General features: G+C 63.9%; 1 long non-coding RNA gene across 1 annotated transcript; it reads left to right on the top strand.

Annotated features, from left to right (window-relative positions):
• The first annotated feature begins 14,052 nt into the window (after positions 1-14,052).
• On the top strand, positions 14,053-20,889 carry LOC147575144 (uncharacterized). The gene is made up of 2 exons (XR_015243189.1): positions 14,053-14,705; positions 18,458-20,889. It is a non-coding gene; the product is annotated as an uncharacterized LOC147575144 (long non-coding RNA).
• The last annotated feature ends 4,655 nt before the right edge of the window (positions 20,890-25,544 follow it).

The following is a 25,544-nucleotide window of genomic DNA, read 5'->3' as shown; positions in this document are numbered from 1 at the left end:
CCTCCCTCCCCGCACAGCGACGCCCAACCCCTGCCGGGAACCGGGTGGAAGACAGAGGCCCACCCCACCCTCTCTCCATCCCCAAAGCGATGACATCTTTCTCGGCGCCTGCCGTCAGCGGCCAGGCTGATGGATCGCGCCGTGCGATGACTCAGCAGCCGGCAGCCAGTCTATGAAACGGCGTTCATTCTGCCAGGGTCACCCCGGCGCGTCCATCAGAAGGCGAAGTTGTGCAGCCCCCCGGCGGCCTTTTGGGGAAGGTGAAACGTGGGCCCGACGCAGACCCCGGCTCCGGGAGCTTTGAGGGACAGTCCGGGACCTAGGCAGCGCCCCAGAGGATGCACCCCCAAATCCCAGCTCCTCCAGTGGGGAGCAAGGGAGCCCCCAGAGCAGTCCCACCCCAAGAGCGGCCCCAGAGAGGGTCAGAAGGTCCCCCGGCGCGTGCCCTGGGCTCAGCGCGGGAACCATATTCTCCAACCCAAGTACATGCCCCCGCCGGCATTATCACATCTCCCGTGGGGCATAGGGAAGGCCCAAGTCCTCTGGGTCCACCGGAGGAGCCAAAGTTAACGTCGTCAAGTGTCGTGCCCTAGTTGGGGTGAGGGCCTCCCGGGGCTCGGCGTGCAGCCGAAAACAGGCTCCAGTGCAGCCTCGCACCAGCCCTGGGGGCTCTGCGGTCTTTACCCCGTTCTCCAGGCCAGCGGAGGCCCAGGAAGGCCCGAGACCTGCCAGGGGACGTGCCATTCACCCAGGACGCTGGCGAGGGGGTCGCCAAAGCCCTGTGCTTAATACTCACAGTCCAGGATCTGAATTTGCACTGAGGCTGGAAAAGTAGCCCCAGGGCTACAGCCAAAACCTCAGAATTGTGGGATTTCATTGGTTCCTGGGACAATATTTCTCAAATCAAAGCCATTCCAGAAAAATCCACAGGGTGCATTTGCCCTCAAAAAAGGGGATCATTTGGAGGGTTTTGCTCTCTGAACAGGTCTGGGCCACCACCGGCCTGGGCTCCGGGAGGCCCGGCTGCCTGCCCCCAGGCCACCAGAGCCGGTTCCCCGCGCTGTCCTGTCCTGTCCCACCCCGGGGCTCGGAGAAGCCATCTGAGTCCACCCACCACCCCACCCGGAAGGCCAACACTGACGGACTGCCTTGTTTCCCGCCCGCTGCCCCTGGAACGGGGCATCATCCACCCGACGCTGCCCCACGGCCAGGAGCCCAGAGATTATGGCCATGGGGCTGCCCACTTCGACGGGTCAGGCCCCGGCACGGCCGCTCGGCCACGGAGTCTGGCCAAGGTCAGTCTGCGCTCTGGGTTTGCTCGGGCAGAGCCCCCTGGCCATCCCAAAGCGCCCTGGCCCACCCTTTCTGTCAAGACCCCCGTGACTCCGAGATTCTCCTGCAGGAGAAGCCCCCTTTGTCTCCCCTGCCCCGCGGAGGGGAAGGGGGCAGCTGTCGCTTCCTCTGGGTGGGGGAGGGCTCGGTTTTATTAATCCCCAGGGACTGAGTCCCCCGCCCCAGCCGGCCTCGAGCCCAGGTGCGTGAGTGTCACCAAGATAAAAGGGACGTAATTAAGTTCCAATCAGCAGAGTGATTTGTTATCATAATGTAATATTCCCCTCCAGCCCCTGGGCCCGCAGATCTGTCTCCGTCAGGCCTGCCGGGTGGGGGCCTCCGTGCGCCCGGGCTCCAGGCCTTTCCTGCCACCCTGGGCCCAGCTGCTAGAGGACCAACCGCCCGCCTGCCCCCGCTCTGGGCCACACTTGTCCCTCCCCCAACTCCAAGCTGCCCAAGGTGATAATGAAGTCATTTTTCTAAGGAATGTTCACCTGGAAGACAGCCCCGTCCGCACGCCGGCGGCTAATCGAGCTGGGAAGGCAGGCCCAGGGGAGCAGGGGGGCGGAGGGCAGCGGGAAAGGTGGGGGCGAGGAGGGCCGCTGGGTCGCCGTGCTGCCGCTCGGGGTGATTTATGGGGGGGGGGGGCTCCCCCCAGAGCCAAGCCGCTGTCTCCGCCTCTGCCCCGGCCGGAAGCAGCCGCTGTGTCGGAAGGGAGAAAACCCGGGGCCAGACGGGGCCCCCCAGCAGCCTGGCCCCCGGTGGGCAGGCTCCAGCCCCAGCGCTGGGGGTAAGGCGGCGCCCCGTCTCACTTCTGGAAAGCACGCAGGCGCCCCATCTCTGGCGCCCCCTCCAGCATGCACCTCTGGGCGGACCTGGACGGTCCCCTTACTCTCCTCTTCCTAAACGCTCGCTGTTCCCACACCTTTGCTCAGTCCCAGCATGGCTAGGAGCCTTGGGGCGGGGAGCCAGGCAGGCCCTGGTTCGTGCCTGGGGGCCCCTGGCTCACGACGTGCCCCCCCACGGGGCCATCGCGCCTCCCCGAGCCTCAGTTTCCCCTTCTGAGAAATGAGCACCAACAAGACCGGGGCGGGAGGTTGTCGTGAGGACAGAGAGCCCGGGCGTGGGGCCCGAGGGCTCGGGGCTTTAGTATAATCGAGAGTGGAAGCGGCTAGGAAGGAATAACACACAGGGCAGCGGACTCCTGGAGGCCAGGGGTGGGGAGGGGGCCTCGGGACAGTTTGTTTACGACTTTCTGCTTTCCTGTGGCTTCCACGTTGCTAAAATGGGTCTGTTGACTCTCGGCGGGGGAAGCATGGGCTGTGTGTGGCCAGGATCCTGGCGGGCGGAGGCGGCCGTGGGCAGCCGCAGCGGGCTGGCGGGTGGGCCCCACCTGGGGGGCGGCCGGGCGGCGTCTCCGAGCGCAGAGCGCGTCCCGGCGCCTCGGCTCACAGGCTGCAGCCCCCGTCGAGGCGAACGGGCTGTCGGGTGACAGCACCCCCGTGCCAGCTGTGTACGCGCCATCTCGAGCCTGGGCTCCGGCAGGGCTGTGCCCGTGCCTCCGGCATGCCATGATCACAAGGGGCCCGTTCTACCCCTGGTTTTCTTGGTGCCACGTGATTCCCCCAACACCCCAGGCAGGCGCATGGCTGTGCATGTCACGGGGGTAGGAAATGAGGCCCAGAGAGGCTGAGTAACTGCCCAAAGTCACACAGCTCTGAGGGGTAAAACCCAGATTCAGACCCGAGTGGACAGATCAGATCCGGTCACCCAGCCTCCCGGGGGTGTAGTAAGGGTTCCGTGACCCAAGCTGGAATCCTGTCTGGGCCCCGGCCCAGCACCCAGCACACCCTTCACTGCCAGGGCTGTTTGGGGACAGGTGACAGACACTGGGCCCCACGTAGGGCTGACAGAGGGCTCGGAGAGACCACACAGACCAAGAGGGGGCTGCAGCTCGGTCAGGCAGGACTGGAGCGGGTAGAGCAGGGGGGAGGGAGGGTCTGGAGAGGACCCCGCCTGGCCCCAGCAAGCAAGCAGACGAGTAGCCACCCCGAGGAACAGAATGCGAGAGTCCCCTCCCCTTGAAGAATGCTGTAAGGCTCTTTGCGGGGGCCCCCTCCCGGCCCTGCCCTGGACCTGTCGTTAGGGAAGATATCTCCCGTGGCCCGGGGCAGGGGGGCGGTGCTCAGCCAGCCACAGGGGCCTGACTGGCCAGGCTGTGCTCTCCCGGGGGTGGTACCAGAACCCTGCACCTGCTTGTGAAAAATGCAGGTGACCAGGCCCCACCCCAGACCCCACTGGCACACACAGTTGGAGATGGGGCCCTGGAAGCTGGGATCGCTGAGGCCCCAGGGATTTGAGCGTCTCTGCCCGGTGCCCGCAAAGCCATGCCTAGGCTGTTCCCCCCCCCCCCCCCAGCATAATGCCAGTGTGGGGCTGGGCCTGGACTGGGCAGCCTGGAGCCTCTGGGGTGCGGTGCCACGTTCCTTGGGGGCCAGCCAGCTCGGAGGGTCCCGTGAGTGAAGCAGGCTGGCTGGTGGGGAGGGCAAGCAGAGAGAGATGCTGAGCCGCACCCCTCCAGGGACTCTGTCGATGCCCACAGGCTGCTGGGGCCGGCGAGTCTGGGCGTCAGCTACTGAGGTCTCGATCATATCTCGCTGTGGGATGGCCAGGCTGGCCTCGGCACCGGCTGCCATCGGCTGGTCGTGGCTGCACAAGGAGGGCTGGGAGCCAGGCTCAGCAGAAGGAGCCGTGCTCGATTAGTCATGTCTGCCATGGGTGCAGGAGGGGAACCTGGGCTTGCCGTGTCCTTCCCAGGGGTGAGCTGTCACGGAGAGGCCCTCCACCCTGCTGACACACAGCCAGGGCGTGGGACGCAGCTCAGCTCTCCTATCCTCTCACACGTGGCTCACGTGGCTCCCTTCCGGGGCTTCTGTGACGCATCCTGTGGTATATCCACCAGCTGCCTGTCCAGCTGACCGTCTGTCCATCTATCCACCTGTCCAGGAAGCTCTAGCCAAGGCCTGTGGGGACAAAGGAGCTAGAGGGAGAGCCGTGGCCTTGCACTGTGGCCTGCCTCCAGATAGCACACGCAGCAACTTAGGTCCCTGCCCTCAGGGACCACCCTGGAGCCCGTGAGATGCCCAAGAGCCCAGTCAGGGTCCTCCTGGCTCCGCAAGGGCCCGTGAGCCCCGGGGGAGTCCGCGAGATGAGACAGCAGGAGGGAACGGGGGGGCGGGGTGCAGACACACTTCCCAGGGCAAGGAAAGTGCAGTGGACACCTGGAGACGGGCACGAGGTCACTGTGGGCACAGGAGGGGTCCTGAGGATGAGCTTTTGGTAATGGCCCTGGCCTCCGGTCAGACCAGCCCAGGTCAAATCCAGCTCCCTCCCACCGCATCCGTGGGGCTGCTGAAATCTCAGCCTCGGGTCTGACTCCGCGCAACGAAGAAGCTGGTCCCGGCCCGACCGAAGTCATGTGCGCACACGGTGCGGGGCACGGGGCTGGCCACACACGCGCCGAAAGCGAAGGGAGAGGTCCCCGGCTCCCAGGGCGGTCTCATCTGCTGCGAGAGGCCAAGGCTCGGCAGCCTGGGTGGCCGCCAACTTGGGGGAGGCGTCCTGCCAGCTCCTGGGTGCAAAAGAGAACGTGTCAGGGAAAGCACCCAAACCCTCGCAGGAGGGAAATAACGTGATCGGCAGGGGAAAGCGGCAGCTCGTGCCAAGATGGTTATAGCAACGCTATTCATCCAGCAAGGAACTGGAGCCCTCCCAGGTGCCCAACAATGGGGAGTAGGGAAGCCAGCGCCCGGAAGGCAGCTGTGCGGACCCTGTGGGCACACGGCGCTCGGCGGAACTAGCAGCAGAGGCAGGGGGTGGGCAAGATGGGACGGGTGGGCAGCCGCCCGAGGCTGGAGGGATGGAGGGCACAGGCAGGGGGAGCCCACGGCGGGCGTGGTGCTTGGGGGCGCCCTGCGCCCCTGCCCTGCAGGAAGCCCATGTGTGCGGCCGCTCTCTGCAGAGCAGGGAGGGGGTTTGGGGACGGAAGCCAGCCGGTCATTAACGGTGGTGCCGACGAGGCCGGTACTCCCGCCTCCCTCACCTCCCCAACGGGGTGGGGTGGGGGTGACTTTCCACTAAAAACCAGAGGACAAGGGTCTGGCCCTCGCCTGGCTGGCGGGGCATCCAGGAAGGGGCAGTTGCTGCTTCGTTGGGCAGCGAGGGTGTTGTGGAGGGTGCTCCTCACGGACCCCAAAGATGCAGACGGCCTGGGGCCCTGCTCGCCTGGAAATGGGGGCCCCCCGTGCCTTTCTCCCCGAGCCACCTCCTCCTGTGGGAGCCGACACCTGAGTGTGCTGGGCAAGAGCTGCCTGCACACCTTTGGCACTCTTGCGCGGGCTGGTGCCCCAGGTGCAGAGGGGGCGGGGCGAGGAGGAGGAACCCAGAACTCCCCACCCCCAGCCCAGGCCAAAGCCAGCAGGGGGGTGGGGGGCCGGGTGGGGGAGACCCTCCCGGAAGGGCATGGGCCCCGCAGGGAGACTCAGGAGCCGGTCAGGTGGAAGGGACACACCTGTGCGTGGCCGCCTTGGAACAGGCCAGGGCAGGGAAGGCCCCCGAAGGGACCTCCTCAGGGGGTGGGCTACCGCGGGGAGTGGGGCTCGGGGAGACTGCCGGGGACTCGGCTGTGCACGACGCAGCCTTGAGCAATCGGGAGCCCTCACAAAGTGCCAGGCCCCGTGCACCCACCTCACGGAGCCGGGAGGGCACAGAGGAGCCAGGCCGAGACCCGGCCCTTCGTGGGACAGAGAGCTGCCCCTGGTGCCCTGTGGCCACGTTCCTCCAGGACCTGAGGCTTGGGAAGTCCCCTCTTGGTCACTGCTTGATCTGGTTCGCCCTCGGCACCACCTTTTTACAAACCTTACAAATAAGAGAGCTGAGTCTGGGCGAGTTCTGGCAGAGAAGAGTGAGGGAATCGATTCAAACCCACGTCTCCAGCGGCCCCGGTTCCCTGTACGGAAACTCTCTGCCACCGCCCACAGCTCCTGGATTGCAAAGCCCAGGAGGGGAGGGCCCCGGCCCCCGGCCCCAGTCGTGCCCCTGCACCCAGCGCTCTGCCAGCACCCAGATGGGCACATCACCCTAGCCACGCTTGTCCGCGAGTCCCCCGGCCCCCGGGCCGTGGCGCCTCATCCCTCCCTCCTCTGGCCCGGCTGGCCCCGGGGCGGCTCCCCCGGAACCCGATAGAAGGGCTGAGCACGTACAACCATTTTCTCGGATGAATTATAATTTTCCTTCATTTCCCCTTCAAAACACACTAATTAAACAGACATTGTTAAGACAGCCAATTGAAATTCAAAAAAGCATCCTCTTTCCAAAGAACACGTCCATTTCTTTAGCGGCGATTGTGTGCATTGTGGACCCCGGGCACGGACGCACGCACGTGCTCGCACAGACGGGCGCACACGCGCACACAGGCCGGCTTCGGACGCCCAGCCTCACCTGCGCCCGTGCTCTCACGTCCAGCACCGGGGCTGATGGAGTCGTTTCTTTTTCCCAGTGTTTGGCACGGTGCCCAGGACACAGACCAGCTCAGCGCTGGTGCCGGAGGGACCCTCGAGGAGCCGAGCGGTGACCCTCCTGAGGCGCGCCCCCCCCCCCCTCCGTTCCACGGGTCCCTTCCCCTGCCGGCTGCTCACACGAGATGCAGCGTCGGCTTCAGGCCCCCATCTCCCTCTTACCTGAGCCTGCACGGAGGCTTCTGGACCCAGCCTGCGGGGTGGGGGCCTCCACCAGCCTGGGGAGACCCTGACCCCAGCCTCCCAGGTGGCAGGCTGAGGGCTTCCGACTGATACAAACCTCCGCCTCCAAAACCGGGAAGGAGCTGGGCCTCCAGGTGACTGGGGGACTCAGCTGGGGGCATCCGCCTTTAAATATAACTCCTCGATTTTTTTTTTTTAAATCAAAGTGTAGCAAACACACAGGAAGGTGGCTTCCGACAAGGCAGCATAGGCACTACTCAGGCAAGAACCAGCCCCAGAAGTGGCCCCAGAGCCCCCAGCGTCCCCCCGCCCCGACCCCGTCCTGACTCCTAACAGCTGGGATCACTCTTGCCCATTTTAACTTCAGACGATGGGTTTTGCTCACTTGCTACTTTGCGCCCGGCTGCTGTCGCAAGACCCTGCGTGAGGTCCCCGTGTGGTGCGTGGGTGTGGCCCCACGTGGATTTATCAATCCGTGCCATTGCAAGGACGCCTGGGGCCTCGACAGCGTGGGGCCCTCGCAGGCAGGGCCCCGGTGGCCCCCCAGCGCGTGCACATTTGCATCTCCTTTCCGTCATCGGCGGGTGACCCCCCGGCCGCTGTGGACAGGCCTGGCACGTGCCCCTTGCTCCCAGTCTCCTCCATGCAAGGCACGGGGCTCTCAGGGGGTGCCTCCTGCCACCCGAGCCCTGTCCCCTCTCCCTCCTGGACGTGTCGCCCACCCCTCCTGGCCTGCGCTCTCGCTCACGCACCCGTTGTCCTGGCGAACATCAGAGTTGCGCTTTCTCAAAGGTTGGGGGCGAAGTCACGTTCAGCACGGGGGAGGCTCAGGCATGCAAGGCCTCGCGGGGCATGCGGCGTCCCGTCCCCGAGCTCCTGCTCCAGGGGCCGGCCGTCATGGTGCCCAGAGCTGCCCAGCCGGCCCCCTGGCTGGTGTCCTCAGGCTGAGACCACTCGAGGGGTTCCCACACCCTCTCTGGCTGCGAAGGTGGACGTTCCCAAGCGAGGATCCTTGACCAGGGTGTCAGCCGAGATTCGGAGACTGGTGACTCAGACTCTGAGGAAACTCAGGCCGCCCAACCCTCGGGCTGTCCTTGCCCCTGCCCTGCACCCTCGCCCCGGAGACCAGAGCCCTGCCAGCCCCACCCACCCAAGGGCCAGGCACGTGACACTGGAGGCGATTCACCCCCTGCGTGGGCAGGGGAGGGGTCTGTGGGCTCCCAGCAGCCCCTTCCTCACCGGAGCCCTCGGTGCCAGTGCCGGGAGGGGCAGGTCCACACAATGTCTCCAGGGAAGAGGGGTCAGGTGCACACACGCCACCCTCCCCGAGGCCCTGTGGAGTCCGACGGCCCCTGGGACGCATAGCACTTCTAAGACAACATCTCATGCTCCTGGGACCCAGCCAGGGACCGTCCCCACTGTCAGAGACCTCAGCTCCCGGGGGCCCAGCTGACGCGCTCCGGCCGAGGGGTTTGCGGGGGCTCCCAGCTCCATCCATTCCGGTTTCTGGATCCCAGGGGAGCGAGTCTCCTAGACGGTGCCATTCCCAGGAGAGAGGAGGTATGTGGTGGTGCCCACAGACCCGAGGACAAACCCCACACGGTCCCGGCCCCGGGTCCTGGCCGCAGCGGCCTCCTAGGCTGGGAAGCTCAGATGGCCCCAGGGGCCGGGCCTGGGGGTCCCCTGAAAGAGACCCACCGCACGGCTGGGTTTGGGAGGGCCCGAGCCACCTTCCCCGTCCACTCTGTGGCAAACGGCAATCCAGTCAGCACTGAGTGAGCGCCTGCTGTGTACTGGGCACGGGGCCTGCCACCAGTGCCCGAAACGCATGCCACACGTGCTCAGGTGTGGAAGCTCACGGGGCTGGATGAGCACGGGGAGGGAGGGCTGCCTGGAGGAGGCAACGTAGCCATGCTGGCGGGGGTGAAGGAGGCGCGGTCCAGGTGGGGTATTCCCACAGAGGAAGAGCTCATACAAGGACCAGGAGGCGGCAGCTGGAGCCTGAACGCGTGAGACAGTGTGTGGATATGCGTGTGAGTGAGTGTGAATGAGTGTGAGAGTGGGTGAGTGTGTGAGAAGGAAGGAGAGGGGAAAGAGGGAAGGGGAGGGGGGGAGAGGGAGGGGAAGGGGAGGAGGGGAGGGGAGCCAGCGGCCACGTAGCCCATCTGTTAAGAGGACCCCGCGGCGGCCGTGGGGCTCAGGGAAGCCATAAATCCCAGGCCCCCCCCCCCCAGCTTCCTCCCCTCCTTGAAACAACAGACACAATTTCGTTGGGGGCCGTGCGGACTCCCCGAGGGCTCTCTGATAAAAAGCCACTTCTTCAAAACATCGAACCCGATTCTCTCGGGCGACCACAGGGTCAGGTGTCCCTCCTGGGGACGGGGCGGGAGGCGGCCCGATGTCCAGGTGGGCCCGCCGGCCCGTCCGCTGGGCGGAGAGGTCAACGCCGAGGCCTCCTTGAGTCTGAGGGATGGCCGGCTCGGGCCGGCTCCCATCTGCTTGGTCACCGCTAGCGGCGAGGGGCTCACTCCCCATCAGAGCCGGCAGATCCACTCTGGGATGACGCTTCCGGAAGGAACCCTTCCCAGAGCTGCTTCAGATCTGCCTCCTCAGCGCGTTCCGGACCCCGGCCCCTTCCGGGGACGCACCGAGCCGGCCGCTCCTGGTTCGCCTTGGTCGGACTGGGAGCCTGTGTGGTGACCCCCGGAAGCTAGGACCCACTGGGAGACGGAGAGGGGGCCCTCGGAGGGGGCGGGGCAACACTCAGAGGGTTTTCGCAAAGCCCTGGGGAGGTGAGCCCGGCTGTGAGGCCAGCGGGGAGCTGGCCTGACCTGCCCGCCTCGCTCTTTCCGGGTGGGGTGCTCTCTCCGGCTGGGGATCCCTGCCGCAGTACTGCCTGCGGGTCCCCCGCGCCCCGGTTCCCCACCTCCCGTCCCCTACCGCCCACGGAAGTACTGCCCGTGTCCACCCCACAGGGAAGAGCCTGGGGCCCTGGGGGCCTCCCAGCAAGGGGTGGGGGCACGGCGGGGCCCCAAGGAGATCCCTCAGTCTGTCCTGGCATCTTATGCGATAATTAGGCACCTCCTGGGTGCCTGGCCCTGGGTCCTTCTTTCTATGTGTGACTTCAGTGGCCCCTCACGATAGGGGTGGGGCAGTTTATGCTGACCCCATTCCACAGAGGAGGAGACTGACGTTACAGGGGACTGCATGGCCCCCTCCATGGCGGGGGAGGTCCCTGCCCCACCTGGAGGTGAGGCTATACCTCTGAACTCCGGGCTCCAGCCTGGTGAGGCCGGGAGGAAGGGGAATGGGTCACTGCTCAGCAGATTCCAAGGGTCCGGTAGACTTCCCTTTTGCATCTGGCAGACGGGGAGCTCCTTGAGGGCAGACACTGAGCCTCCGCCTGAACAACCGGGTGCCCTCTCTCTACCTCAGAAGACCCTTCCATGAGAGGGAGGTTCCCGTGAAGATCCAGTGAGGACACAAGGGTCACGTCAGGAGGACCCCGGTGAGGACAGCTGAGGGACGCCTGGCCTCACACCCACCCCCCTCCCCCTCCCAGAAGTGCCCATCCGGACACCATTGTGGGCCCGACCCTCATGACGGGCCCCGGGGACCTCTGCCAGCCTCATGCCTGCCTGACTTGAGGACTGGGGCCCCGGCAGGTCAGGCACGAGCTCCCCGGCGCACCTTCGTGGGGCCTGGGAGAGGCCGAGTCCTTCCCCGGGTCAGCCGGCGCCCGCCCCGAGTAGCCCTTTCCCTCCGTGGGTCCCGCGGGGCCTCCAGGGGAGCTGGGCCCCCCCCCCCCCCCGCCCCACAGGGGGATTCCCCCCTGAAGGAATCCCGTCGGCCCAGAAAGTTTACCTCCTGGGTCGCCCAAAGCCTCGGAATGAGTGGGGGGGGGGGGGGGCTTTCGTTCATTCCCTCATTCCCTCACTCGTTCCTCGAACATTTGATACCCGCCCGTGCTGGGCTGGGAGAGGCCACGGCAGGCAGGAGCGGCTTCTGGCTCCTGAGGTCTCTGGGCCTCAACCCGTGGCTCTGATGGTACATGGCGGGGCCTCGGCCGCACAAGCTCGGAGCGCACACGTCGGGGGGCCCCCGCTCCAGACTGGGGGGAATCAGGGAGGGCTGCCTGGAAGAAGTCACATGCAACCTGAGACAACAAGGATGGGAGGAGCGGTCCAGATGGGGAGGAGAAGGCGGCGAGGGAACGCCAGGCCCAGGTAGAAAGAGCAGCCCCCGTCCTGGGGGCCGACGGAAGGCAGCGTGGCCAGAGCACGGCGTGGTGGAGAGGAGCGCAGGGCGAGGAGTCTGGGCTCTGTCCCGGGGGCCGTGGGCATCCCTCCACGCCAGGCTTAGTGCAGATGTGGTGCTGCCCCCCGCCACGGCCTGCGGTGACCAGGGGTTCGCATCCAGGGCCGTGTGGCCCAGAGACAGGAAACGAGCAAATGAACGGAGGGCTGGGGAAGCAAATAAGGAAATAAAAGGCAGCGTCGGGGCGGGACTCACGCCAGGCCCCCAGGAGAGCGGGGCGCCGGCGCGCACCCGCAAAGATGCCAGGCGTCTGCAGACCCGTGCCGGGCAGTCTGCAGCCCGGGGCGCAGAGACGTTCAGGCCTCGGCAGGCACGGCTGTGGGGAGTCTCGGTGAGTGTGGGCCGGGCTGCTTGCTCCTGGCTGGACGTGGGCGGGGCCACACCGAAGCTGAGGCGTCCCTGGGGCGGTGGGGGGGGGCGGGGGGGGGGACAGTGGGGCCACGCAGGGTCTCCTCCCCGCACACACACCAGACCCACACGAACCCTGGGAAGCATCTCCCCAGCACCTCAGCCCCGCAGAGATGGGATGGGGCTTTGGGACGTCTGCTGGGGAACGTACTGGAAGCAAACTGAGATATTGGTGGGCAGGGGCAGCGTTGCCCTAAATCCAGCCGCGGACCAGCCAAGCAGGAAGTGGCCGTTCCCAGGGGCAGGCGGCCTCCCAACCACCGCTGTCCCTCTCCTCCTGCCCCACGAGAGCGGTCCCTCTAGAGGAGCTTCCGTGGACCCCCACCCTCTTTGTTGTCGGTGACACGTGGGGTGGCCCAGGAGGAGTGTGGAAATAACCTGCTGGCCAATCCAGAACCGTCTAAAGCACCACCCCTTGCCTCCCACCCCGGGAAACCTTCCCATGCTTATCAGGGGGCCTGACTCCGCGGGAGTCCCCGTCCCTCACCCACGCTTCTGCTCTGGTCACTGCAGCCCTCCCCCACCACGGCCACCACCTGCTTGTGTCTGGAGGCTTGACTCACAGCCAGGCCTCCCCTCCCCACCCCGCCCCTCCCTTACCCCCTCTCCCCCCGCCTCTGCTTTCCTGCCCCCTCTGTCCACTCGCTCGGCACCTGTCTCCCCTGAATCATGGCACCGCACGCTTCCTTTTCTTCCTTGTCCCACATCCATACCCCCCACCTGCGTGCCCTGGGCCGCCCCCCCCCCCATGCATGTGCACACTGCTCACACAGACACAGGAACGCATATACACGCCTGCATGCGCACACAGGGCACCGTGCCTCCCCGGCCTGGCACCTGCATCGTGCGTTCGTCCACTTAGGAGACAGGCTCAGAGACGCTGGGAACTGGCCTAGAGCCACACAGCTAGTGAACAGCAAAGCTGGGATTCGAACCAGCGCTACCTGTTAGAGATTGGGCGCCACAGCCCGCGTCGTGAGAGAACAGGGCTCCCGTGGTCACTGGGTCCTCACTGGAGCTCTCCCCAGGGTAGAGAAGGAAGGCTTGGCAGGCCTCCCGGCCCACCCCGCCCTCCCGCCTGTCAACACAACATAAAAGCCAATTTAGAAGTAAATAAATTCACTAGGAGGAGCAGAACCTTTAAAAAGGAAAATTGAGATGCCCAAAGGGGGTGTCGAAGTTTTGTCCCATTTCACAATTGAATTGTAAATGTGTCTTGGAGGGAAGGCCCCCCCCCCCCCCCCCGCCTTCCTGGGCTTTCCCTCCGGCCCCCCCACATCCCAGACCCCTGCAAACAGGGCCAGATCGGTCACCGTGGGCCCAGGCTTCGCGTGGGGTGGCCTTGCCCCGGGCTCCAAAGGGCACAGCTGGCGGGACCACAGGTGCCCTACCGCTGGGCTTTCCGACAGCAGCGGGGTCGCTGCCTCCCTTCCGGTCTCGGCACCACGGGCCCCCCTCCAACCACCCCCCCCCTCCCGTGCAACACGTGGCCTCTCCACGGGAGCAGCCTGGTCCCCGCGGAGGAAGAGGCCGGCTGAGGCCACGCCCCCTTCCTCTCCGCGCGCCCGGGGGGGCGGGGCACCGCCTGGTCAATTTATGACGAGCAGCACAGGGGTGACGGCGCACACCCCTGGCCGCACAGGACTGAACGCCGGGAAGCTGGTGACGTTCAGCATCACAAGGACGGCGCGAGCGTCGCAGATGACATTTCCGGACGTTCGTGGCCCCGCGTACCGCACACGCGCTGTCACCCTCCGAGGCGCCACCATCCTGGCGAGGTCCCCACGAGGTCGCGGGGGCCGGGGTGGGGGCGGGGAGGCAAACAGGACCCCTCCGCCGGGGACGCCGGGGCTTTCTGCAGGGGCCACACCTCCTCCTGACCCCTCACGTCAGGCCCACGGAGAAGCCGCCCCGTTACTCAGACCCGCGGGACGAGCCCGTAGCTAAGGTCACGCTGAGCACACTGCCCTTGGCCCTCGCCCCGCGGTGCTGACGCCCGCGATGGGGAGGCCGGCGCCGCGTCGGGCTCCACACGCTCCAGCCCGACCCGGTCCGGGCGCCCAGGCCGCACAGCAGCAGAGGGTTCGGACGACAACCAGAGCCTCAGCTCTCGACCCCACTCTGAACGCCCTCCTCGCGGATTTCGGGGGGCGGTCACCTCCACGCCACGCAGGAGGACGGCGGGTGGGGCCCAGCTCACGGCCAATCCTGTTCTTCCGGAAAGATCCGGGCTTACCGTCCCGTCTGCCCTGCAGGCCCCTCAGTGGCCCCGCCCCCCGCTGATGCCCATTGATCTCAACAGGCCCGGAAGAGCCTGGGAGGAGCGAAGACCCCTAAGGTCCAGGGCCTTCTGTGAAGACAGGATGTGATGGCTCATATCTGGACGCGGGGCGCCTGGAGGGGTGACCCCAGGCCACCCCCATGCCAGCTGGGGCTTCCTAAAGGCTCTGGTCCACCTGGGGGGGTCAGCCCTGGGTTCTCCGCTCCCTGAACGCTGCCCCTCTTCCGGTGTTTGAGATGCTTCCTGTGACAAGAGCATAAGTGATTCTCTAAGTACTAATGGACGAGTACCCTAGGGAACCCCCCAGCCTGTAGGTCCCAAACCCGAGGGACTACAAACCCATTCCCCAAGCTGCAGATCAGACCATGGAGCAGGCGGGGTAGTTAGGCGGTTGTCCCTTCGCAGAACTATCAGTGACAAAAACTTGCCATCCACAGGTACCCACCCCCTCCTCAGGAATTGCACCCCCCGGAGAAGCCTCCACCTTCTACAGCAAGCATCGCCCTGACTGGTAGCTGGAACTTCGGCCCCTGGGGAGCATCACGGAAGGCAAGAAGGTGTTTATTACAGACAGGCTGGCCATCTCCACCCGACAGGTGGCTCAAGAGGTAGGTTTTTAGGACTCTGTGTGAAAGTATGCGATTTTCTTACTTGAACTAAAACAGTAGATGAGAAATATCCATCCATCCATCTACCTTGCCACCATACTTTCCATCCATCCATCCATCCATCCACCCTACTGTCCACTCATCCATCCATCCCCCTATCCATTTATCCACTCATCCAACCCACCTAACCACCCACCCACCCACCAACCACCAATTCACCTATCCATCCATCCATCCATCCATCCAACCATCCATCCAACCATCCATCCATCCATCCATCCAACCATCCATTCATCCATCCACCCTACTGTCCACTCATCCATCCATTCACCTACCCATTCATCCACTCTTCCAACCCACCCACCTACCAACCACCAATTCACCTATCCATCCATCCATCCATCCATCCAACCATCCATCCATCCATCCATCCATCCACCCTACTGTCCACTCATCCATCCATCCACCCACCAACCACCAATTCACCTATCCATCCATCCATCCATCCATCCATCCATCCACCCTACTGTCCACTCATCCATCCATCCACCTACCAACCACCAATTCACCTATCCATCCATCCATCCATCCATCCAACCATCCATCCATCCATCCATCCATCCACCCTACTGTCCACTCATCCATCCATCCACCCACCAACCACCAATTCACCTATCCATCCATCCATCCATCCATCCATCCATCCACCCTACTGTCCACTCATCCATCCATCCACCTACCAACCACCAATTCACCTATCCATCCATCCATCCATCCATCCAACCATCCATCCATCCATCCATCCATCCACCCTACTGTCCACTCATCCATCCATCCACCCACCAACCACCAATTCACCTATCCATCCATCCATCCATCCATCCATCCATCCACCCTACTGTCCACTCATCCATCCATCCACCTACCAACCACCAATTCACCTATCCATCCATCCATCCATCCATCCAACCATCCATCCATCCATCCATCCATCCACCCTACTGTCCACTCATCCATCCATCCACCCACCAACCACCAATTCACCTATCCATCCATCCATCCATCCATCCATCCATCCACCCTACTGTCCACTCATCCATCCATCCACCCACCAACCACCAATTCACCTATCCATCCATCCATCCATCCATCCATCCATCCATCCAACCACCCTACTGTCCACTCATCCATCCATCCACCCACCAACCACCAATTCACCTATCCATCCATCCATCCATCCATCCATCCATCCATCCAACAATCTATCCTTCTACCCATTTGCTCTTTTGGAATTCACTCAGCACCCCCAGTGTGTCTTATTATCCACTAGTCCCATAGGGTACAGATGCACCAACCTAGTGCCTGCTGATGACAGACAGACACAAAAACAAACCCTGATAAAACACGGTTGGGGGGGACGGGCATTCCCCATCGGTGGAACTTATCCGAAGGGACTACATGCGAGGTTGTGCATTGTCCCTGCACCACCTCACCAGGGGCTTCCTAAGGAGAGCCCCTTTGCAGCCCACCCTGACGCTTCATACCCCCTTACTTTTGCATGTTCTAGAAGTAATACCCTGCCCTTTTGTCTGAATATTCAAATCCTACTCGTCCTCAAGGCACAGCTCAAAGGCAAATTTCCCTGTGCTCCTGTGCTCCCGCCAAGGCACTTGTCACACCGCATCCAAACAGCCTCATATGTCTGTGCTCCTCTAGACTGGGGGCTCCTTGGAGGAGCAGAGACTGGGTTCTGTTCACAGCCGCATGTGGGACAGAGTCTATGCAAGAACTGATGCTTTAGAGAAATGTTTATGGGAGGGAGGGAGAAATGGCCAGAGCCCCCTTTGTGACCCACCCATCAGAGTCCTCAGGCTGCTCGTCCTTCGGGTCGGGAGAGCTGCCTTCCCTCCCCTCTGTGGACCCACTCGGGAAAACTGCTGCCTGCCTTGAAGACCACCCTCCTAGGCTTGGGAAAGATGCCCCATGCTGCCCCAGCCCCCGGCCCAGCCAGTCCCCCTGTCCTCCCGTTCACCCCCAGGCCAGTCCCCCGGGTTGGCACTGAGCTAAGCCATCCTGGGAAGGGGGCCTGCCAGGCTCGGCCTCTGGAATTTGAGGAGCCTTTGGAAAGCCCCTGGTCTAGCCCTACCCAGCCAGCTCCCCACCCCAGAGCTTCCTGCCCACCAGAGGCATTTGGGAATTTCTTGGAGGGACTGGCCCATTTCTGGGGCCCATCAGAGATCCCAGGAGATGGGGCTGCATGGCTATCACCTCTCAGAGAGGGTCACTTAGAGAGCCTGCCTGTCAGAGAACCCTAAAGCCCAGACTAACGGCCACAGCCTTGACCGCCAGCCCTGGGCACAAGAGACCCCGTTCCCAGCACACACACCCTGCTTAATGTTTAACTTCCTGAGAGATTTTTCACCCACTAACGGCACGACATCAACTTTGCACAGATAAGAATGTTCCGAGAAGCCTACCTGAAAATCCACCAGGCATCACCACCAACGTGCCACACGCCCTCTGGCCACGAGGCTCTCGTCTCGCCCGGTCCGGGGACTGGCGGTGAAGGGCCGTGCTGGGTCGGGGGTGTGGCGGGGATCTCAGGGGCACAGGGCCCCCTTCTGACTTCCCCTTCCTCAGTTGTTTCTAGCCTGCGCTCAAAGCGTGGCTCCCCTCCCAGCTTGCACCGGCATCAGCACTTGCTGAGTTGGTCCCTGGGTACTGCCCTGTGGCCGTCGCTCTCCTGCGGGCCTGGGTGATATATCAGCGACCGTCTTTCTGAGCCAGGCCCCCCTTAAAGCAGATCTGGGGACAGACGAGGATGTAGGCACAAGCACGTTACCAGGAGCGCAATGGGGAGTGCCGAAGACAGGCAGGAAGAGGGTCGTCACGGGTGGGTTTCTGCCGCAGGTGCTGAGGGCTGGGCTCCCCGGGGGGCTCTGAGAGACCGCAGGTGCCCTGAGAGGGGGGCACCTACCCCTATCCTCCAACACCCTGGCTGAGGGGCATCTGTGGCGTTAACCCCTGGGCACCGCCAGCCGGCCTCACCTGCAACCAAAGTTTCGGGACGACCCTCCCCACCCCCGCCACTGTGGACCCTCCACAGGCCAGCCTCCGTGCAGGTGAACCCGCACGCCCCCCGCTCCTGGGTTCGCCCTGCCAACTCGGGATAGATCTGCCAGGAGAGGTGACCCTCCCCGTTTTAGAGATTGGGACACGGAGGCCCAGACTGGTCACGTGGCCCTGCCAGGTGGCCCGGCCAGTGGGTGGTGGGGCTGGGTTTGCACAGGGTGCTCTGAACCTGTGGGCCACTCTCCCTGAATCTCCAGCCACACAAGCTCGGCCGCATGCAGGCCTCGGGGCTCAGAGTCAGGAAGAAACCCAAGGTGGCCGCCTTCTCCTGAGCTGCATCCAAGGAGGCCACCCGTGGGAGCAGGAGACCTGGTGTGGCCAGCCCTCCCTCCGCCGCCGTGGGACCTCAGCCGACACGGAAACCCTCCCTTTTTCCATCTGTAAACGGAGGGAGGGGGCTGGGGGCTGATGAATGCAGGCACAAACCCACATGGAAATTCTGAGAACATTCCTGAGGACGGCCAGGCTGACCAGGTTCTCTGGAGAGTCTCGGACAGAAAGTCCAGCGCTTTACCAAGCGCCGGTGATGAGACCAAAACACGCTCAGAGTAACTGGCAGGGAGGCCGGGAGCCCAGGGCCCTGCCTGCCGACCAGACTCGGTTCCCTCTCTTCCCGCCAGGCTCCTGGACTTGGCCCGACGGAGCCCCGGAGAGAAAACGCCCCCCAGAGGCGTTACCGTCTTTCACCCCTCGGCTGCACCACCGTGGGGGCCGAGCGTGCAGAGTGAAAATGAGCCCTCCTTCCCTCTCCTGGCTCTCGGCCACCGCAGTCATTTCTGGAGCGACGCCCAGCTCCCCAGCCCTCCGTGTCGTCTGGCCCAGGGCTTGCAGAAGCCCCCAGAAAAGGGGAGCGGGCGGGGTGGGGGGTGTGCAGAAGCTGGAGTGTAGACTGCAGACACTCTCACTCAGAGTCGTGATGTGATGGGCGGGGCTCCCGGAGACGGTGCCTTTTGCGCAGGAACCTTGACATCAGCCCGTCCGGCTTCGTGGAGCACCTGTGGTGCCAGCCAGGCGCGAGGACACCCTCGGGGGCGAGGACACCCTCGGAGGCGAGGCCGCCACCGTGCTAAGCAGCTCCCGACATGAGCTTGTGGTCCGCGGGGGGGGCAACACAGAAACGGACCCTTCCCCAGTTCCCACGGGGGTCTCCGAGACTGTCCCCAGGCCCTCAGGGCTCAGCGTCCAGTCAGAGGGGAAGCAGACAGCCAGGGTCAACGCCGCACATGCCGAGGGTCCCGAGCCAGCTTCCTCCACGCGGAAGGAGATGGGGTTCTTTCAGGCTGTTTGAGGCTCATCTCCACGGACGGACACCTTGCTTGTCCCCACTCGGCTCTGGCCATGCAGGGTGGCTGCGATGCGTGCTTCTACATCGAGGTGGCTTCTCGGCAGAACCCCACCCCTGCCTGGACCTCCACTGGCAGCCACACACCCAGGAGGGGCCAGCTGCACCCCCACCTGCCAGGGCACTGGCACCTGCCAGCCTTGATTCCTTCTAGACTCAGAGGCCAGCCGTGCTCTCTCCCAGACGCTGGATTCCAGGATCAGAACGACAGGATCAAAATCCCAATCCCGACAGTTTACCAACGTTGTGCGCCCGGACACTAAGGCGGGCTGTCTGTTTCTTGTCTGGAAGAAGGAGATGCTACCTCAGACTTTGCGGTGAGACGCGCCCAGGGAAGGCAGGTGCTGTGCCCGGCGCGGCCAGCAAGAGTCGCGGTCGGCAGCATCGTTTTTAGTTTTGTCTTTTTCATTGTGCGTCTCTCCAGCAGCCCCGCTGAGCACGCGGGATTCCCGGAGCCACCACCGTGGCCTTCCAGAACTCCCCGTGGCTTTGGTCTCTGCCCCCCGGCTGGGGTGGGAACTGTCCCTCCGGGAGGCGCCTCAGGCGGTGTTTTGACCTCTGGCCCAGCCTGTTTGCCTGGGTCAAGGCGGTACCCCAGCGGCCGGCTCACCCGGGGCGGTGGGGACCGCCAAGCGAGAGCCAGGGCGGGGTGAGGGCCTGGGGACGGCAGAGCCATAGGCACCGTGCTAGACCCTCCAGAAACTTCCGGGGAAACCAAGACCCAGGCCAGCCCCTCTGGCCACCACGGGGTGAGGGTGAGGGGTGCACACGGGCTCACAAATGGCTCTAATTCCAGAGGAATTCATGTGGTTTGTGGCAGAGGGACGAGCCCAGTGCCCCGGACAGAGGACCCTCTCCCGTCCCCGCCGAGCCAGGAGGGGCTGGCCCAGCCTCCCGCACTGCTCGTCGCCCACTGAAGACGGCTGTGGAATCTGGGGCGAGCTGGGGCCCCGGTCGCCAGGTGGCAGGGGAAGTGAAGGCCTGGCCTACAAGATGGCCCGAGCCCACCCCGCCCCACCTGACCGGTATTCACACGCCAGGCACCTGCAGCCCGCGCCTCAGCTCGGGGGAGGCACAGCCCCCGAGCGCCCCACGTCCACCCTCCTAGGCTCTCAGGCCAACAGGGACCCTGTCCTCTCGTCTTGACCCGCCCAGCCAGACACAGGGCCTGCGTGGGTCCTGCCCCGGAGGCTGCTCTCCGCTCTGAGTCCACGTGGGATTCCACAGCCGGGAAGTCGAGGCATCTGCTCAGCTACACCCACACCCTGCAGAAAAGCCTCAGCCTCTGTCGTGGACCCACGGGACGAAAAGCCCTTCGAAGGCATGGACCACGCTCGTCCTCTTCCCTCGGGAGACATCTGACAAAGCAACCCTCCACTCTCCTCCAGGAAGGCCAGTCCCCCAGGGGAACGCTCTCTCACATTGGTCAGAACTGCCAACTCACCGGGCTTTCTCTTCTCGCAGTGGCTGCTAGGAAGCTCGGGCTCACGTTAACTGACGCGCAACACGTTCTTGGGTTCCCGAGGTGATGCTCTTTCCCCACCCTTCTAAACTATCCCTGAGCCTTTTCTTTCATTTCTGTGTTTCAGTTCTGTTTCAGTATTTTTTTTCTAGAAGATTCCCAACTTAGGCGCAGAAAACGTCTAATTGTGAACTGTAGCCGGCCACCTGACCCTGTATAATACGTAAATATAATAACACACAGACGCGCGCAGGCCTCAGAGCCCTCCCCACAGCCCTCTCTCCTGGACGCACCACACCCTAAAGGCTCAACGTGCACACGCTGGCGTGTGAACAGGCCCGCAGTGCTCGTGCCCAGGGCCACGCAGCGCAGTCAAGAAGACCGGCGTAAGGGAGGGAGGGAGGGAAGGGCAGAGCCCCTGCTGAGTGGCTTCTCCAGGACTGGAGGACGCTCCAGGGCAGGGGACAGGTGGGGTGGGACAGGGAAGCCCTGGGGCGAGCTGGGATCCAGAGAGGGAAGAGAGAGACAGCACTGCCCTCTGTTATAACAGCCCCTCCGTGTCTGCGGACGCGGGCGGGTTAGGGCCCCTCACCCAGGGAAGCGGCGGCCGCCCCTGTTCCGTCTACAGAGGACGAAACTGAGGCCCAGGCAGTCCTTTAACAGACTGGTGGGCCTCCCAGAAGGCAGGACCTCCTCCCAGGTGCCCCAGCCCCACCACGTCGCTCCCCGTCCAGCACACCTTGTAGGTATTAACGCATGTCCTCTCATCCCCTGGGAGGCTGGCCACCCTGCTCTCAATGCACACATCCTCTGCACGCGGCCGGGGCTGGGGCCTGGCACACAGAGGCCCGGGGCCTGCTTTGCCCTGAGAACGTGCAGACTTAAGGGGTCTCCTCCCGGGCCCCAGTTGTGCACCTGGAAGACAGGAGTTAGTGACTGTTGCTCTCAGAGAGGAGAGAGGAGGCACAGAAACGACCCAGGGGCATGGCCTGTGGCAGGTGCTATCACTTCCCTGCCCCTGGGCTCCCACCCTGTGGACTCCGACCCCCACGAAGAGAGGCCGAGCCAGACGCCTCACTCCGGGAACCGTGAGGGACCCACACCGGCCATTCCCTCCCTTTCCCTCCATACTCACAGCTCATTGAAGGGCTGGGGCCTGCCCTTCACCCCACGGGCAAACCCCGCACCGGCAGACACCGGCGCCGTGGGACTGGCCCGACCCCGTGCCCCTCACGGCACCCCGACCCAAGCCACCGAGGTCACGGGCTCCCCTGCCCACAACCTGTGCGGCTGAAGAGCCCACTCACGTGGGGACCGTGACGGGGAGCCAGACCTTGGCAAGTTCCCACCAAGGATGGAGGGGCCTCAGACGTCCGGCCACACAGCCCGCACGTCCTACGTGCCCCGGGAAAGCTGCCCGCGCGGCACTGTGGAGCCCCCTCGGCTAAGCCTCAAAACCAATCCATCCCCACTGCAGAGGGCAATAAAGAAAGGATAATCAGCGTTAATATTACTTATTGTTATTGATTTCAGCTTTAAAGAATTGATTTCCAGTCTGGGCCCCTTTAATGAGGTTCTTTGCAGAAGACGCATGGACGTGGCCGCCACCGTTTGTGGGGGCTGCCATCCCCCCTCGCCAGGCGGGGGCTGCAAACCCCACGCCCTCACAGAGGGGAAAGCGGGGACACTGGGAAAGTGACACGTCCCTGCTCTGTCCTCCACCAGGTGCCAACATCAGGGCCTGGGAGGACCCTCGCTCGTCCAGGGACCACCTGACCTTTCTCCGCACTCACCCCCCTCGGGACCGTCCGTAAGGTTTGTGGAGGCTGATGGCCCTGAAAATGAACCTTGCTTCCTGGGCCCTCTGCTGAGCTCTCCCCGGCCAGATGCCCTCCCCCGCCCACCCAGACCCTCCAGTGTGCACCACCCCCTCCCCACCCCGTTTCTTCTGGAATCTTCAGGGACCGTGGAGGTGCTCTCCAGCCTCCCAGGGCTCCTGGGCTCCTGCCCCCCTCAGCCCCACCGAGCACCCACGGAGAAGCCTGGGTCTCACTCGACGTTACCCACAGGCACGTGCTCCGAACCCGGCTACGGCACACACGGGTTTGTTGAGTGAATGCAGGACCACAAGCGCTCCTGAGCACCTGCTACGTGCCCAGTCGTAGGATCCTAGGACGTCAGATTTTAAAAAAACTTTTTTTTACAGAGACAGTGGGGGAGGGGCAGAGAGAGAAGAGAGAGTGGGGAGACACGGAACCCGAAGCAGGCTCCAGGCTCCGAGCCGTCGGCACAGAAGCCCGACGCGGGGCTCGAACTCACAAACCGTGAGATGGTGCCCTGAGCCGAAGTCGGACGCTTAACCAACGGAGCCACCCAGGCGCCCCTAGAACGTCTGATTTAGAGGACAATGTGACAATTTAGAGGCAAGTTCGAGATGGGGAGATGGAACCAGGAGGGGAAGGGGCTTTCCCGAAGCCACTTGTCCCCTCACTGGCGCTCTCCGGGCAGACCGCTCTGTTCTGCCAGAGGCAGGGGCAGGAGCGAGACCGAGAGCCCGTCTTCACGTGGGATCTTTTTATCTACGAGCAAAGCTCTCCCTCCCAGCCGCATGCCCGCTCTTCCCCCAGGCTGGCCTCCTGGGAGGGACGAGGAGCTCTCTCCCTCCCTCCCTCCCTCTCTCTCTCTCTCTCTCCCCCCCCCCCCCCCCAGCATCAACTGCTCGAGGTTCAGGAAAAGCCAAGAACTCAGACTTCTGGTTGTCTCCAAAGAACTATTTCTTGCAAGTGATATAACACCAGGAACCACTCCCTCCAGGATTCGCTTACTTGCTCAAGTGTTTACCGGGCACCGGCACCAGGAATAGCCAACAAAGGCCAAGATGCCAAACCGGACAAACCCAGGCATTTTAGAAAGATGTTACAGGAAGAAGAGCACAGCCCTGAGCAGGTGTAGAGCAGGGCGGGAGCCTTCGAGCCCCGCAGAGGCGCAGTGAAGCGGGCCATTCGTGTACGTGCTGCCCCGGTGCGCGTAGGTCCCCCCGGGGTGCAGATTCCAGGAACCACTTTGGGGGGCGAGGTCCCGGGGGGTGCCAGGCTCCCAGCCCACCCCAAGCCCGCCCTCGGCCCTGGCGATGCCCTCGTCTCTGTGATCACCAGGCCCTGTGAGAATCTGGCGGAACCCCCCGAGTCCCCTCGGAAGTTGTGGGCGATGTCGGGGGCTGGGGACCCTGCAGCCCTCCCGCTGCCCTCCAGGGGGTTCGGGCACAGGCGGGCACCCCTCCTGCATGCCCCCGGCATGGCCTGCGGAAGTTTCCAGAGATTCTCGAGTTGCAGCGCTGGAGGCAAAGCTGGAATCCGCCCGGCTGATTTCAAAGCTCAGGTCCTTCCCCAGCGAGGCCAAGACCGCATCCCCCTGGCCAGGCCCCCAGAGACGGTGCTGGGCCTGGCGGGGGGGGGGGGGGGTTGCTGGACATTTAAGGGGCTCCCGGCATGCCGTGCCGGTGTTCTCCAGACACTGAGCAGACGGCTTCCCCTTTGTCCCGGCAATGTCCGGTGACACCCCATCCACCAGACCCCCTCCTCCACCCCTGTTCCCTCCTTCCGGTTTCCAAGCCCACTCCGTGAGCTGTCTCAGAATCGACCCCAGGGGAGATAAAAAGGCCCAGGGACAGTTACCAGCCGGCCCGAAGTGGGACACCTCAGTGCTGTTGTGCGTGGGTCTCCGAGGTGACAGGGACCGTCCCCTTCCCGCCACGGCTGAGCCACAAAGATAGAGTAAGCTCCCTCCACTCCCCAACCCCCCTGCGTTTCACCGAATGCACCGTCCCCGCCCAGGACCGGGGTGGGGGGTGCGGCCAGACGTCCTCCCCTGCACCTCGGGCCTCAGAACCTCGCCTCCCGAGTGGCCAAGGAACTCTGCCCTGACTCAGCGACAGGCCGGCGGGACCAGCTGCTGTCCTCCGCGGGCGCCCACCCTGACCGGGGCCCATGTGCTCCCACCAACCTGGGGCCGTGAGGAGCCGGCATGGGGCCACGACGACGATGGCCTGGGGGTGTGGAGAGCGGGGCTGACCGCTGGTGAGGCTGGGGGCCCCGGGGGAGCAGCTGGTGATCAAATGGGCCTCCTTATAATTATTATCTCGGTTCCTCCCTAAAAGCTACACAGGGCAAAATGACTCTAAATATTGTTCTAGCCTATTACCGGCCTATAAATTAATCGCTCACGGCACACAGAGGCATCGTGACGGGCGGCGGGGAGAGTGATTCCGCACGAGGCGGGAAAGTCCCCCGAAGAGGCATATTTTACACTTAAATTGTAATTAAATTCAGAGAAATCCCCTCCACCCAGCGCACAGATAGAATCCGCGTCAGCCTCCCTGAGAAGCTGCGACTCTAAACAGTGTATTTATTTGCCGTGGGAAGAGACGGAGTCCCTAGCCCTCTGGGGTCTGCACATCACTTACAGGCTTAGAACAAACGCGGGACGAGGCCCCTGCAGGAACTCCCCAGAGCCCGTCGCGGTTATTAACCCTGAAGGTCCAGCACCCAGCCCGCCGCCCGCAGGGGGAGAGCACGGCGGTCCTGCCGGGCGCTGGGCCTGGGAGCCAAGCGCTGGGCACTTCTGGGGTCAGGACCAGCGAGGGTCTGCGAGCGGGAGGTAGAAGGCCCAGCGGGCAGGTGCGGCAAGGGGCTGGCAGCCTGCCCCCCACCCGGAGCAGGCAGGACTCCACCCAGTAAGGTCTGCGGACATGTCCAGCCGAGCCGAGAGCCCGGAACGTCCCGCCAGGGTCAGCCCGGTGCCTCACAGCTCTCCTCGCGATGGTTTTTGCTGCCTCCCCCAAGATGTGCCAGTGACCCCTTTGAGAGCAGGGAGCAGAAGACGGTGCATCATTTCTTCCCCCCTT

This window comes from Puma concolor, chromosome D4, assembly GCF_028749965.1.
Source record: "Puma concolor isolate L17-30 chromosome D4, mPumCon1.1.hap2, whole genome shotgun sequence".
NCBI classification, from domain to species: Eukaryota; Metazoa; Chordata; class Mammalia; order Carnivora; family Felidae; genus Puma; species Puma concolor.
Note: the sequence above shows the minus strand (reverse complement) of the source record. Positions and strands in the feature narration are given on the sequence as shown.